Source organism: Adiantum capillus-veneris, chromosome 3 (assembly GCF_014529385.1).
Source record: "Adiantum capillus-veneris isolate H3 chromosome 3, ASM1452938v2, whole genome shotgun sequence".
Classification (NCBI taxonomy): domain Eukaryota; kingdom Viridiplantae; phylum Streptophyta; class Polypodiopsida; order Polypodiales; family Pteridaceae; genus Adiantum; species Adiantum capillus-veneris.
The window spans coordinates 66,051,048-66,066,834 of NC_140933.1; the positions used below are offsets into that span (position 1 = coordinate 66,051,048).

A 15,787-nucleotide genomic window follows, 5' to 3' on the forward strand; every position below is an offset into this window, starting at 1 on the left:
CAGGTGCGCAGTCTGGGAAGCAGCTTTTGTATTCTCGGGACTCATCGTTAATGATCTCTGATTGAGGTGATTTATTTTGGAAAGACTGCATCTCAAGGTTCTATACAATTCTTTGGACTAAAACTGTGCAGGTAAATTTCCATTCAAGGCGTGTTATGACCCCCGTTTTGGAGTTAGAGTGTGTTCGCATGCAAAAACACAAAGGTTCAGGATTCTGTAGATTTTTATATAGGTAGTGCAGAAAGATTTGGTTTGGTTGCAGTGTTCACATATACTATTTAGTACAGTGAAACAGGTGTATATATGTAGATTGTGGTTATAGATGATAATCAACTATTTTTAGCAGGCTGCTCGAAGACTATGTAAAGGTTTGGAAACATTTCATCCAACAATGATGGTTTTAACCAGGTTGTCAATGATAAGTTGGACAAGAACAACTTCCATGCTTGAAAGTTCAAAATGACTAATTTCTTGTAGAGCTTGCGATGAAAGCTTACTACATCACGAATGGACATGACGTGGACAATGAGAGAGCACACCATAGAGAGAAGTGGGTACTTGAGTGGATAAGATGAGTGTGCGCAAACTGTACAAAGTGAAAGAGAGGTCATTAGGTTTTTTTCTTAAGCATTTATAGGCATTTACAACATGTTCACACTTACCTTGGTCACCCAAGTTGGGCGGACCCTAACAATCGTCCCCTTCAACCAAACTTGGTGTCATGATCATCATCATGTGCCTCCTTGAACTAAGTTCTCCACTCTCATGACACAACAAGTTTTTGGGTATACTCGCTAACCGTGAGTTAAAGGTTTTGTCACTCTATCGAACTACCATTATGCGGGCTTTTTGGTTTACCCCCAAACCTCGGGTTTAGGTTTCCCAGTTAGCATCATGAGAGTGGACTACAAAACAAACTAGTGCCTTTTATATTCCATAAGGGAAGGTCTTACCGCCAAAATCATCATACTTGCTTAGATAGTGTCTAATCCCTTTACAACATAATCTTACTTATAGACATCTTTTCTCAAATGTGTTGTGCATAGAAGTGTGAACGCCCTCTAAATGTGTTTGTAATTTGCTTGCCAATAGTACAGGACTAACAAAGGTATTGGATATAGCATGAAGGAGATTTTAGATGCTTCTATTTCCCTAGGAGTAAGGTGACGTGGACATAAGGGACTTTACGATACTATGAAGAATTTCCTTCACTTTCAATTGGGACTCGCTTTAGCTGTTTTGAAGGTCATCACTTCCCTCTTTGTGCTATATATGTATTTCCTACCCGCTTATGCTTTCATAGCACAGGACTTTACAACCCAAGCCATGTGCGCTATGTACTCATCACTAATGCATTGCTAGGTTTATTATGGCAAGAGCTAAAATGGAGCCATTTGTTTTTTCAGAGATTACAATTTTAAGCAAAATAGAGATAATGTCTTAGAAAGAATGCTAGAGCGGATAAGGCCATGAAAAAATTGGATAATAAAAGAAAATTCAATTTTTTAAAAACCAAATCTACTATCGTGTTGATTTGCCGTCAGCATGAGGCCAATAAGTATGTGGTATGGCATCGCTTTGTCTACTACCGGCCTTGTTATGAACTCAACCCTCACCACAACCTCGAGCGCTACGCCGCAGCCACTGAACCTTGTCCTTTTTCGCAAAAATTCCTCCAGCTCCAGTGCCACCATCCCTCCTCGCTTATGCCCCAGAGTAAGCTCGAGTGGCTTATCAAATTTAACCTCAATGGTCTTGCTAGCACCAGTGGTTCTTTCTCTGATCCCAATAAGGTGGATAGTTGAGCTTTCTTTGCACCCACTATTTTCTATCTCCATTCTCACAAGCCTTGTTTCTAGTATGGGTATGCCTAAGAAGGAAATTTGTGAGTTTGTAACTGTGGGTGTTAATTGATACAAAGAACTTGATTTCGTGAGCAAGGAAGAGGTCGCACTGGTGACAGAGTTCTCACACACACTTCTTCCTTGTCCGTCTTTCCTTGGGTAGTTCAGCTCCTACCTTGGCTAAGCTTGCTCCTACTGCCTTCTTGCCTTGAGCTCTCAGCCAATCCTTGTCTTGCTCGTACACCAACTGATCCTTCTCCTTCTCAAATTTTTTTTTGACCTCCTTAGTTTCTCAGATCAATACCTCCAAGACCTTGCCCCAAAGCTCTAATACCAATTTGTAGAGCTTGGGACAAAATATTATTGCATCATGATCGAATGGACATGGCGTGGAGAATGAGAGAGCACACGATAGAGAGAAGTGGGTACGCGAGTGGATAAGATGAGCATGAGCAAACTATACAACGTGAAAGAGAGTTCATTAGGTTTTTCTCTTAAGCCTTTATAGGCATTTACAACATGTTCACACTGACCCTAACATTTCTTTATGGAAAAAGGTTATTGGGACTACATTGATGAAGAGCATGAGGTAGCAGTGCTACTACCATAAGACGGTGTAAGTGCTGTGCAAATTAAGACATTTAAATAATGGAACCAGGGAGCTCGGAAGGTCATGTAGTGGGTTTATTTCACTGTGCAAGACACTATGATTAGGCATATATAGGATGCTCAATCTCCTAAGGAGTCTTGGAACACTTTGATGTCATTGGATGTGACCAACACAAAGGCAAGGAAGGTGCAGCTAAAGACTGAGCTGAATCATGTTGAGAAGAAAAGTATGTCCATCAATGACTATTCATTGAAGATAAAGAGCATATGTGAGTCACTTGCATTGATTGGTATTGCAGTAAAAGTTTGTTTGCGAGGTTTGCGTCCTGAGTACAAACCGTTTAAAACTGATGTCCATCTTCGAGAAAACATTCCCTCAATTAGACATCTAGTGTCCCTATTGATTATGGAAGTGAAGGAACTTGACACTACAAGAAGTCGCTTAAATTTTGGTGTCAAATTTATCGGCGTTAATCATGGGCGTCGATATATGTGTAGGTAAGTATGGAGAGAGATAAATTTTTTTTAACTTTCAGTTTTGAATTTTCGACGCAGATTCCGATGTATCTTTTGGCGCCTATACCGATGTCTCTTCCGACGCCTGTATAGATGAATGTTTCAATGCCTGTACCGATGGAACCTGCAAAAACAAACCTGCGGGTCTTTCCCTGCGCATTTCTCTAGTTTTTGTTCCTCTTCTCTTGCCCTCCTCCTCTTCACCTACTGCAGATCTGTTGCCTCTAACATCTGCGGCAGGTGAAAATTTTGCTTGTGGACTACTCTCTAGCACCAAGGTGAGATGCTTTTCAAGTTTGTTTCTAGGTTTAGGGTTTAGGGTTGAACATAGTGTGTGTGTACAGTTTGTAGGTTCAAGGACATTTACAAGACTCTTTGTTGCTCAAAATTTTAATGCATATGAGTGCTCAAAATTTGAATGGATATTAAACTAATTTGTATATTGACAAAATAAAATTTCATGCTTTAAGTTTTTATGCCATTTTGTTCAAAAATAATGCTTTGGAAAAAATTTGTTTTGAAATTATGGTTTGTGTTGTGAAATTATGGTTTGGGGTAATTTTATTTCGAAACTATGCTTTGAAATTATGTTATGAAATTACGCTACCATCTCGTCATGTTGTTTTGGAATTATGTTGTTTCAAAATTATGCTATGAAAAAATTTTGTTTTGAAATTATGTTTTGAAGAAATTTCGTTTTGAATTATGTCATTTTTGAAATTATGCGATCGATTGACAAGGTTTTGGTTAAGTTTAGTTTAAGTTATAGGTTACGTTACAGTATACCTAGGTTATAAGTTAAATTAGTTGAATTATACGTTAGGCTAAGTTAGGTCATAGGTTAAGTTAGATTAGGTTTATGTTATAAGTTAGATTTATGTTAGGTTAGTTTATAGGTTAGGTTATAGGACGTTAATTAGGTTAGATAACCATCCAGGCTAGGTTTAAGCTATGGGTTAGGTTAAGTTATAGTTTATAGGCTAGGTTAGCTAGATTATAGGTTAGGTTTAGGCAACATGCTAGATTATAGGTTAGGCTAGGTTAAGTTGTAGGTTGTATATACATAAAAGGTTAGGTTAGGTAAAGGGTTAAGTTAACTAATGTCTAGGTTATAGGTTTGGTTCGAAAAAAATATGATGCTCCCAATTGAAACATTGGCGGTTTATAACCATGATGTCAGTAGCTTACAAAATTATTGCGAAGTCAATTACCCTAAGACTCTCTCTCACTCTAGAAAAGGGTATCACTCCTCACCGACAAGGTGTCATAAGGGAAAGATCTATTTAAGTTAACACCTTGATAGCTGCAATGATTGGATTATATTACACACCATTCACCATGCAAGATTGTGTCAGTTATAGGTTAGGAAACGAGCTAGCCACAAATAGTAGAAAAAACACAAACGAACTTCGATTATGCTAGGTTATAGGTTAGGTCTAGGTTATAGGCTAGGTAGGTTAGAGGTTAGGTTAGGTTATAGGTTTCTAGATAAGGTTATACGTTAGGCTTAGACTATAGGTTATGTTAGGTTAGAGCTAGCGGAAATTTAAGAGAAGAAACAACACATGCAAACGGACTTTGAAGATGACTCGTGTACTTCAAAAAATGCAAACAGACTTTAATTTGGTTAGGTTATAGATTAGCTTATAGGTTAGGTTTAGGTTTAGGTTACAAGTTAGGCTAGATTATAGGTTAAGTTTAGGTTTAGGTTACAAGTTAGTCTAAATTATAGGTTAGGTTAGAGCTAGAGATAAATTAATAGTAGAAAAAACGCAAACGGACTTCAAAGATGACTAGTGTACTTTAAAAATTGCAAAGAGACTTTGGTTAGGTTAGGTTATAGTTTAGGTTTAGGTTATAGTTGATTATGCTACGTTAGGTTAGGTTTAGGATATATGTTAGGTTAGATTATAGGTTAGGTTAGAGCTAGCGATAAATTAATAGTAGAAAAAACGCAAACGAACTTTGAAGACGACTCGTGTACTTCAAAAAACACAAACGGACTTTGGTTAGGTTAGGTTTAAGTTATAGGTTAGCTTAGATTACAGGTTAGGTTAGAGTTAGTGGTATATCAATAGTAGAAAAAATGCAAACGAACTTCGAAGATGACTCGTGTACTTCAAAAAACACAAATGGACTTCGGTTAGGTTAGCCTATAGGTTAAGTTTAGGTTTAGGTTTAGGGTTATGTTATGTTAGGTTAGGTTAGGTTTATTATCATATATGATGGCTTCTTGAGCCTATGATAGAAAAAAAGAATATCCATATGATTAACTTACTATGAAGAGCCTTAGGACCCAGCTGTCCATTTTAGGGAATAGGTAGGGAAGAAAGATCGTTATAATGTATACTCGACTCCCCTTGGTGGTTTTTTGTGTTGAGGGCCACACATGTTCCCCATGCCTCTAGTAATGCCAAAGGGTAATGGCAAGAAGAGTAAGATAGATCGTAATAAGGGCCTATGGTTCGGGCGCTTGCTGCTACTTCCGCTCCTCCCCTCGTACTTGCACTCCCCTTGCACTACCCCCCCTGTCGCCTGCCCCCCTCTAGCGCCCGCCCTCAGCCCTGACTACCTGCTAGGCCACCTGCCCCCACTGCGCTACCCCTGCCTCTGTCTGTCCACCCTAAGCCCCCGATGCCTGTTGTCCACTGCCCCCCTTTTTGTTGCCCTCACCCGCTGCCCTCTCCCAACCTGGTTTTCCCTCCCCCACCTCTCTTTGCTCACTGAACCCCCCCCCCCCCCCCGGCCCCGCTCATTTATTTTGGCCTTTATCACACCGAGGTTCTTTTGTCGATTAGCTCTGGCAGTGCTGGTTCTTTGACAGTGCTTGCCGGGGTCCTTTTGCAGAAAAATTGCTTTACCCACTTTCTCTGCCACAGCAGTAGACACAGATGGAGGCTCAAGCTCTGCCACAGAGGGACTCCACTGAAGCCCCTTCGCTCGACTCCTCTGAGTCCAGCATTCGACTTGCTCTATCATCAACAGAGCAAGCGAGCCTACCTGCAGAGGTAGAGTGCCTGCAGGCAACTTCTGTCACCTGCAAGATTCTCGGCACCAGACCCAGCAGAGGAGAGCTGCGTGATCTTCTTGAGGCCCGCCTTCTTGCACAAAGGTGGGCAAGATCTTCGATGTTCAGATTCTGGGATGAGGCTACTACCAGATGGAGTTCAGGACCCTCGAGATGGCATCCAAGGTCATCGCCATGAGTCCATTGACCATCTGAGTAGCTCGAGACCACTTTCAACACTCAGACATGGTTTTGACCCTACTTCAAATATTCTAGTAGAGGAGGCAGACATTCCCATCTTCGTCTGCTTTCCTGGTTTGCGGAGGGAGTACCTACCACTTTTGTCCAGAATAGGCTCAGCGATTGGGACTGTCCTAGAGACACCTCACACTGTAGCCTCAGTAGCTGCCAAGGCGGTTGGCATTCCCTCAGTTCGCTCTTCCAAACCAGTGCTTCATTTGTCAACAGATGGGTCATCTTGTGAAGACCCCCCCCTCCCGCTCCATTTCCACAGTCGACCTAGGGGTCAGGGCCATCTCCGGCTGCTAGGAGATCTCTTGGTAGCGCCTTTTCCACAATTCGCTTGGGGAGAGAGGGACAGCCTTTCTTGCATCCCCCTCTATAGGTACAGACATCTCCTTTTGCAACAGTCCTTCGTGGTCTGATGAGCTTTGACATTCAGCGCCAATGGGACTTCTTTGACTACGACTTTTCACGTATTGTCGGCGACCCCTCAGCAGACCATGAGGCAGCCTGCTTCAGGGTTCATGTTCCGTTCCTTGCAGCCGGGGGGATAGAGGCCTTGGACACAGCAATTGGCTTCTCTTTTCCCCTTTGCGGAAGGGACCAGACTCTGTGGACTCTTGACTCAGTGTTGGAGTGGTTGCATACACAGATCCTAGAGTTCTCTCATCACATGGGAGACCTAGGAGTTACAGACATGCTTCAGACTTTGTGGACATTGGCCAAGTTTACGATGACCCCTCTAGATACAGCAGGATGTATACACATTGTGGTTCACTTCTTTGCTGATACGCAGTGCTTGCCATGCTATGTCCACATTCATGAGGACTCCTGGACAGAGGATCGCTCTATTTGGGCTTGGGCTAGGGACTTGTTGCAGTCACGCCTATCTAGAGGATGCTTGGATTCGGATTGCTCCCCATCCAAGCTAGCCTCGAAGATAGCACGTTTAGCTATTGCGACAACATCTGTTCTCTCTCGCTCCCCATAAGGATCGTCTCATGGAACGTGCAAGGACTTGGTGGGCCCCAGTTCCAGCATCGGTGGGGCCGACTGCGTCATGAGATTCAGTGTTGCCTTGTGGGAGGAGACATTGATCTCCTTATGCTACAAGAGCATCATCTGTGTGAGAGTCTCATTAGACGTTGTGGTCAGCTCTTGCATGGATGATATGATACTTTTTGGTCAGCTGCTTTTGGACATGGAGGCATCCAAGGTGGGGTATGTATGACTATTGAGGATTCTTTGCAGCAGGCCATTGTGGGTAGAGGGATTATTGTCAACCTTCACAGGTGTGAGCATGACCTTGAGACCTTCTTTTGTGCATCTGGTGCACTGATCAACTGGATAAAGACAGTGGCTTTCTCGGTTGGTAGTGCTCATGTGCCTGACTGGATGCCAGGCAAGGGTTTCAGGTGGATTCCCCCAGGGACTCCAGTTCGGTACTTGGGCTGTCAGGTTAGTTTGGACTTGTCTCCTGAGCAGCAAATTGCTCCCATCCTCCTGTCTATCAGAAGGAAGTTGTTACATTGGAGCTCCGCATGACTTTCTTTGGCTATCAGAGTTGTAGTGGCCAACCAGGTGTTGTTGGCTACTATGTGGTACATCACTTCTTGCTGGATCTTCTTGAGTTCTTGTACTCGCGGGCCTGTTGCTTTTGCATCTTTGAGGCTCGCCCTGTACCACCAACAGAGACTGTTTGGGATCTTTCACTTGAGCTGGTTCATACTCTCAAAGGACAGTTCGAGAGACTCCAGGGCAGTTTCGACCACATGCGGAGCACAGAGAGGATTTCCTTCCACTTTGGGTCCTGGGTCTTTTTTCACCATGGTCCAGGGTGTGCTCAGATGGCACTACCGTACACGTATGTGGCTCTTGCCTCCTCCCATGCCCTGATCTAGCCTCATTGTACATATGTTGTTTTTTCATTGGGAGAGTTTCCCCATCATGACTATTGTAGTCCTCTCTTGTAGAGGAGGTTGTAGCCCTATGGGCAGTTTCATTAACGAATAGGAGGATCTTTTTCTTGGAAAAAAAAAGGTTAGCTTAGCTTTAGGTTATAGGCTAGGTTAGATTAGAGCTAGCAGAAAATTAATAGTATAAAAAATGCAAACGGACTCGTGTACTTCTAAACACGCAAACAGACTTTGGTTAGGCTAGGTTATAGGTTATATGTTTTAGGTTATGTTAGGCTAAATTAGGTTTAGCCTATAGGTTAGTTTAGATTATAAGTTTGGTTAGAGCTAGTGGCAAAAAGTAGAAAATGCAAACGGATTTCAAGAATGACTTGTGTACTTCAAAAAATGAAAACGGACTTCAATTAGATTATATTATAGGTGAGTTTATAGGTTAGGTTTAATTTGGTTATAGGTGAGGTTATAGGCTAGGTTTAATCTGGTTATAGGTTAGGTTATGGGTTATAGTTTGGGTTTAGGTTATAGGTTTGAAAATCGCTAGCACAATTGGACTTCAAAAGTGCACACAAAGTTCAAAAACACAAATATATAGGCTTTGGCTATGTGGTCCTAATCTCCGTGCATCTCTAGACTGAGGTGTATGGGGATCGGGCATGGCTAGAGAATGTGAGGTTGTTAGAGCTGTGGCAAATAGTTGAAAAAACGCAATCGGACTTCAAAAGCGCCTTGTGTACTTCAAAATGAAAACGGAAATTGATAAACGAAGTAAAATAACATAATCGTACTTCAAAAGCGCACACAGACTTCAACAATCTTAATATATAGTTGTTGACCAATAAAGACAAGATTATTACCCTGTGGTCCTAATCTCCATGCACCTCTAGACTGAGGTCTGCGAGGATCGGGCCTGGCTAGAGAATGTGCCGTTGTCATGTATTGTCATGTAGTTAGTAGTCTGTAGCTATAACAACTAGAGTGTTTTAATTATTTGTTACATCATTGGTAGATAAAGTATGGACGATAGGATGGTGTGTCCTTGTGCGCATTGCAAGCATCGGATCTTTCGAAAATGAAAAATCTATGACCAGGACATACGTAATCATAGTCTCTTTCTGATAGAGCTGCGTTATCGATCTCATGATCCAAAGAAAATAGATCAAATTCCGCAAGTAGATATTGCTCCAACTTGATCCCAGAGAAGACGCTTTTCAAACAGATAGCCATCGACTAAGTCCTCCCAACCAATATCTGATGTGGCATTCCAAGAAGTAGAGATGGAGCAGATGCTAGATGTGTTCTTTGACATGGATCCCATCATTGAAAACATAGAACACGACAACATTCAACGCAATACTGCGGACCAACCTCAGCCATCCCGTTGGTACAGCCAAACTGTGTCAATCTATGGAAGTGCAAGAAGTCGAGGCATGGCAGTTTGCAGGCAAATGGCAAAGACCTTGAGTAGATATTTGATGGAGCTAGGAGCCAGGTACACCAAGTTGGAGCACTCTCTAGTCAAAATTGCAAGTGTTTTTTTGTTATCACAGGTGGCAAGAGCATATGCTTATATCCCAAGGTTGGGAACGAGGCAAGGGGTGCTGGATGCAGGTGCCATGAAGTTTATGCTATGGGATTTGGAGCGAGATGTCTACAAGAGACACTACTTGCCAGGGTATGTATGCTAAATGTGGAGTTTAGAAAGGTCAAAAATGTTTTTCCAACTCAACAAGTCGGAGAGCAGTTCGGCCAATTGAGAGTTATGGTGGCGCAGTCTAATCAACGGTCATATCAGTCACCACCTCTCTAGGCGAAGATCTTGGCACCCGAGGACAATTCTTGTGGAACGGTCCTTGTTTCTTGACGGCCAGGAAGCTCAAGTCTTTTGTTGATGATGCTAAGGCGAACTACATTGAGGTTTCTTTGAAGGGAAGTTTGTTGATCGGGTCCATGCAGTGTATGTGAGTGTATGTGAAAGGAGGCCAACCTCAAATTTTTTAAAAGATGAAGTTCAACTTGGACAAAAAAAGATAATGATGCATGGCTGTGTGAAGGGCGGCCTAAGTGTGGTGTTTTTATATATATATAAAAATTAATACAAAGTCGCCTGCAGTAGACGAGCAGAGCGGGATGGAAGGTCGACACTTGAAATTGCATGCAGAGGGTGGTGGCGCCACCTGGGTGAAGCCATACGGAGTTGCATGAAGCGGGGTCTCGGGCCAGTTTTGCAAGAGAGGGAGCGACCAATAGCGAGGTCGCTATTGGCCAGGGCAATTGAGGGCAGAGCCGCCACCTGAGGAGGGCGCATGAAGCGGTGGGAGGACTGCAGGAGGCAACGAGCTGCAACTCCTCAGGGACTGGAAGAGCATTGGAGAGCAGGGGACTGGCCAACATAACGAGGTGGCGGGGCTGAATACAACAGGGGCAATGGTTTCCAAAAAACGGGGTGGCGGCCAGTTGATGGGAAGGAGGCGGACAGGGCTGCCATATTCGGAGGGAGGTCTAGAGGAGGCTGGGGCCTTGTTGGTCATACAGGGGCTTGATGAAGCCGTAAGCAGAAAGGGAGAGCTTGTTGAAGACTAGCCAGGCCTGGCGAGAGAGGAAGAGGAGGTCGCGAGCTGTTAAGGCTGCAGGGCAGCGCTACAGAGGGACTCGGGAGCCAGCATGTGAAGGGGATAAGGGGCCGTTTGAAGGCTGATATAGGGGAGCCGTCAGAGGGCGGCATCGAGTGCCTAGAGGGCGGATGCAGACGGGGGTATGGGGAGCCAGTCGCAAGAGAGGAAAAGGTGGGCATGTATGGGTTGCCCGTATAAGCAAGGTCGCAGGTCGCTACGAGGAGGATTTTTTTCCATAAAGCCCTTCATTATACACCTCCTTTTGAAGAATTTAGTAGTGAAAATGGCATAGGTTTCTCTGCCAATCGTGTCAATCTCCTATCGCACTCTCATGCTTATGCTGATCTCATGGACCTAGATGGTTTTTTGTGTTGGTGCCTTCTATGTGAATGCAGTGTAGGCCATTGATATCGAAGTGTTTACTGGTGTTAGATGCATAAATTGGGTGCAAGCTTAGCCGGAATAGATGAATGTTAGAGATTTTGCAATATTGTGTGAAAGTTAGTTGATTTTGAAATGCTATTGTTGATGTGAAGGTGCTCAAAAGGGTTATAGGCGACAACCTCGCTGACATGCTTGGTGTGCTAGTGTGTATAGTCAGGGTTGGTCGGGATCGGGCTTGGACAGTAATGGTTTGCAGATAGGGAGTCTAGGTGTGTGTTAAACAGGGGATAGGGGTGCTGTGAGATCACTGAGCTATATAGAGGCATCGAGTTTATGTGCTGGTGGTTTTCCCTTTTCCCACTTTCCATCTTGTGGTGCCCCCACTGAGGACCCACTGATTGCTTCCTAAGAAGGTGTTCGTGAGTCAAACTGAAGCAGGAGTTTGGGCCAGTGTTCAAAGGAGATGAGGATGCAGATGATTGGCTTTCCGATTTTGAGCTGTTCATGCTGACAGTATTGCGGATGCCCGTTGATGAAGCAAAGCTCTAAACTCTACCCTTGCTGTTGCGAGGTAAAGCAAAAGTTTGGTTCGATGGCTTAGAAGATGCACACAAGCAGACTTGGTTCGGATTTCGCGAACAATTCTTACAAAGCTATCGAAAGGTGGTGTCAGCTTCGGAGGCAGATGCAAAGATCAAAGGCCTCCAACACCAAGACGTAAGTACCAATTTTGATGCTTTTGTTGATAAATTTGAAGCTTATTGGGGGGATTTGGTGGCTGCTACCCAAGCAACCAATGCGGGATATTTGAAGCTCGAAAGGTTTCTATCATGCTTTCATCCCTATGTTCGTGAGAGGGTGGATTATGAAAATCCAAGCACTTATGATGAAGCCGTCAGAATTGCCAAAGGAAAGAGTCGAGATGAAGAAGAAGATGGAGGCAGGGTTGTTACAGTCGGCAATCACGGTAACCAGTGGACCTAAGCCCAAGAAGATTGATGAGCATCGAGAGGTAAAAGCTCCTTTTTTTGTTGATATGCATGTAATCAAAGCACGTGAAGTTGATGCCAGGCTAGAAGAGGTAGACGAAGTGCCAACCAGGTCTCAAAAGGTGCAAAGAGGTATATTTAGGGTGCCGCCCAGTTTGCTTCCTCAAGAAGATGAGGTGATAGAAGATCTTAAAGAAGAGGTGCTAGTTCTAGAGCCAGCAACGAGGAAGGTAGCAGTGGTCCAAGAATTGACAAGTGCAAAAGAGGAGTCCGAAAATTCTCATAGCTCTAGTAGCAGTTTGGACACAGATAGCATGTGGGAGACAGAGTCCCGGTCTTCGAGTTACGAAACGTATGATGTTTTTCATGTAGACGAAGTGGAGAACAGTGTATGCGAGTTGCCTGAAGCCATTTGGAGGTCGAGGAGAAGCATAGTGCAAGTGTGGAGATGCCTTGTGTGAATCTACCCATCGAGCAGCCATCTCTCGTGTCTTGTGATGGTGAGTCCCTATTGGAGAAAGAGTTATGGTTTGATTATGCATCAGACCTAATTGAAGAACAAGTTTTTGAGGATGATTTGGAGAATCTAGAAGCAGAAATAGAGGTATGTCGAAGTGATTTGTCTATGCAGGGGGTGGGGGCCTTGCCTAATTGGTGAGCATGTCGAGGTGTGCTTTGAAGTTTCACAGTTTGTGTGTAGCCGTGGAGAGTTAGCTCCGACACAAGACTCTATGGAAACTGATATAGGTGCAGCCTATGAGGGTGAGGCTCCATGCAAAGAGGAAGGTGACACCAACCTTGCAGATGATGAGGTGTTTGTAGAACAGGTTGTCGTTCTAGCAGGTCATCTTCTTGAGTATGAAGAGATGGTTTTGGGGCCATTTACAGAGGGTTTGGATATACGTTTGCAAAGGGATCAGGTTTGCTTGGCTATGCAGCAGGTAGAGGCAAATGGCAGGGTATTGTTGCTTCATGCAATGCTATGGATACATGTATTATGGGAGGTTGCTTTACAGGTGTCTTTGTGTCAGTGGCGAGATTTTTTTGAAGAAGACTATACTATGGAGGGCTCTCTAACATGTGACATGATAGCAGCGTATGGTACCGGTGCTTCAAGTGAGCAAAAGCATGTTTATGGTTGGCATGAAGGATTATGGATTCAGGGTGATGAAGCTCAATGCTATGAAGAACTGGAAGGATGGCCTATCTATTGGCCTCCAGGTGCAAAGAAAGACTTGAAGATACATGCTTTACAGGTGGATGGCCACGGCCAATGCTTTATATTTGATCCAGGCGGACTCTATACCATGATTGGAGAAGCTTCGAGCTTTCCATTTCACCCTGGCAGGGTGATGCAATAGAAGATGCTTTTCTCTCTATCTCTGTCCTACCTATATAGCCACTATTCCTTATGCAGTCTATAAATCTATGTTATATCATTTTCTCTATGCAATCCTATTATATCTAAATAATACTGTGGTTGAGCATGAATGCTCAACGAGGGGGTGGGAAATGATGGTACAACCAAACTGCGTCGATCTATGGAAGTACAAGAAGTCGAGGCATGGCAGTTTGCAGGCAAATGTCAAAGACTGTGAGCAGATACTTGATGGAGCCAGGAGCCAGGTACACCAACTTGGAGCACTCTCTAGTCAAAATTGCAAGTGTTTTTTTGTTATCACAGGTGGCAGGAGCATATGCTTATATCTGAAGGTTGGGAACGAGGCATGGGGTGCTGGATGCACGTGCCATGAAATTTATGCTATGGGATTTGGAGCGAGATGTCTACAAGAGACTACTTGCCAGGGTATGTATGCTAAATGTGGAGTTTAGAAAGGTCAAAAATGTTTTTCCAACTCAACTGGTCGGAGAGCAGTTCGGCCAATTGAGAGTTATGGTGGCGCAGTCTAATCAACGGTCATATCAGTCACCACCTCTCTAGGCAAAGATCATGGCACCCGAGGACAATTCTTGTGGACGGTCCTTGTTTCTTGACGGCCAGGAAGCTGAAAGCTGAACTTTTGTGTTGATGATGCTAAGGCGAACTACATGGAAGTTTCTTTGAAGGGAAGTTCGTTGATCGGGTCCGTGCAATCTATGTGAAAGGAGGCCAACCTCAATTTTTTTAAAAGATGAATTTCAACTTGGACAAAAAAAGATAATGATGCATGGCCGTGCGAAGGGCCGCCTGAGTGTGGTGTTTTTATATATATATAAAAATTAATACAAAGTCGCCTGCAGTAGATGAGCAGAGCGGGATGGAAGGTCGACTGTTGAAAATTGCATGCAGAGGGTGGTGGCGTCACCTGGGTGAAGCCATATGGAGTTGCATTTAGCGGGGCATTAGGAGATTTCGGAGGTCTTTTGGAGGGCCTTTTGGAAGAGAGAGAAAAATAAGCTCCTCCAATGAGAGAAGAGCCTACGTTACGTAGAAAAATAGATTGATATTAACAAAAATATAAAAGGTGTCCCTCTCCTCATTTAATAATCTAGTGGTCCTTGAAGACGATCACTCTTTTTCATTTAATGAGAGCACCTTTTTCAGAAGGTAGATGCGGTGCATTTGATATGGCTTACGTCAGCACTAAAATTCAAAAAGTCACAAAACTATCAAGTGGTGGAAAATTTTGAAACTTTTGATACTGTCAATGCGTCCGGAACGCCCAAATATCCTAAAAATGAATGTCCAATTGCTTCGCTCCGACATCCAAAGAGGCAAAAAATGTCAAAAACCCCTAAAAGAACATTTTACTAATGGCGCGCAAGGGGGCATTCCAAAGTTTTGGAATGCCTCCTCGCACGCCGTTAGTAAAAAGCCCCTTTTTTCTTTTTTTTAGAGAGCTTTTTGAGAGAAAAATGTCAAAAAACCTTTAAAAAGGGGCTTTCTTGAAAGATAAGTGTCCAAAAATCACTAAAAGGAGCTTTGTACTAACGGCGCGTAGGGGGGCATTTTAGAATTTTAGAATGCCTCCTCGCGTGCCTTAAGTAAAAAGCCCATTTTTTGGGGTTTTTTGATATTTTTTGTCTCTCGGATGTCGGAATGAGACAAGTAGACATTCTTTTTTAGGGTATTTTGGCGTTTCGGACGCATTGGTGGTGTCAAAAGCCTCAAAATGTATCCCTATTTTACAGTTTGTGACTTTTCAAGTTCCAGTGATGACGTAAGCTGCATTGAATGCGCCGCACCTGCCTCCTCAAAAAGATGCTCGCATTAAATAAAAAAGTGACCGTTTTCAAGGACGATTGGGAATATAAATCTACTTTTTAGAGTGTCTGGTTCTCCTTTTGGACGTACTCACAAAGTGGAAGTACATTTTAAAAAAAGTTTCTAGAGAGAGAAATACAATTTCTTACAAGGCCCTCCAAATGACCTCCGAAATTTTCTAATGGTTCGGGCCAGTTTTGCAAGAGAGGGAGCGACCAATAGCGAGGTCACTATTGGCAAGGGCAATTGAGGGCAGAGCCGCCACTTGAAGAGGACGCATGAAGCAGTGGGAGAACTGCAGGAGGCAACGAGTTGCAACTCCTCAGGGACTGGAAGAGCATTCGAGAGCAAGGGACTGGCCAACAGAACGAGGTGGCAGGGCTGAATACGACAGGGGCGGTGGTTGCCAAAAAATGCGGTGGCGGCCAGTTGATGGGAAGGAGGTGGACAGGGCTGCCATAT

General features: G+C 43.6%; 1 pseudogene; it reads left to right on the forward strand.

Annotated features, from left to right (window-relative positions):
- Nucleotides 1-9,562: 9,562 nt before the first annotated feature.
- LOC147461039 (uncharacterized) lies at nucleotides 9,563-14,289 on the forward strand (annotated as a pseudogene).
- The last annotated feature ends 1,498 nt before the right edge of the window (nucleotides 14,290-15,787 follow it).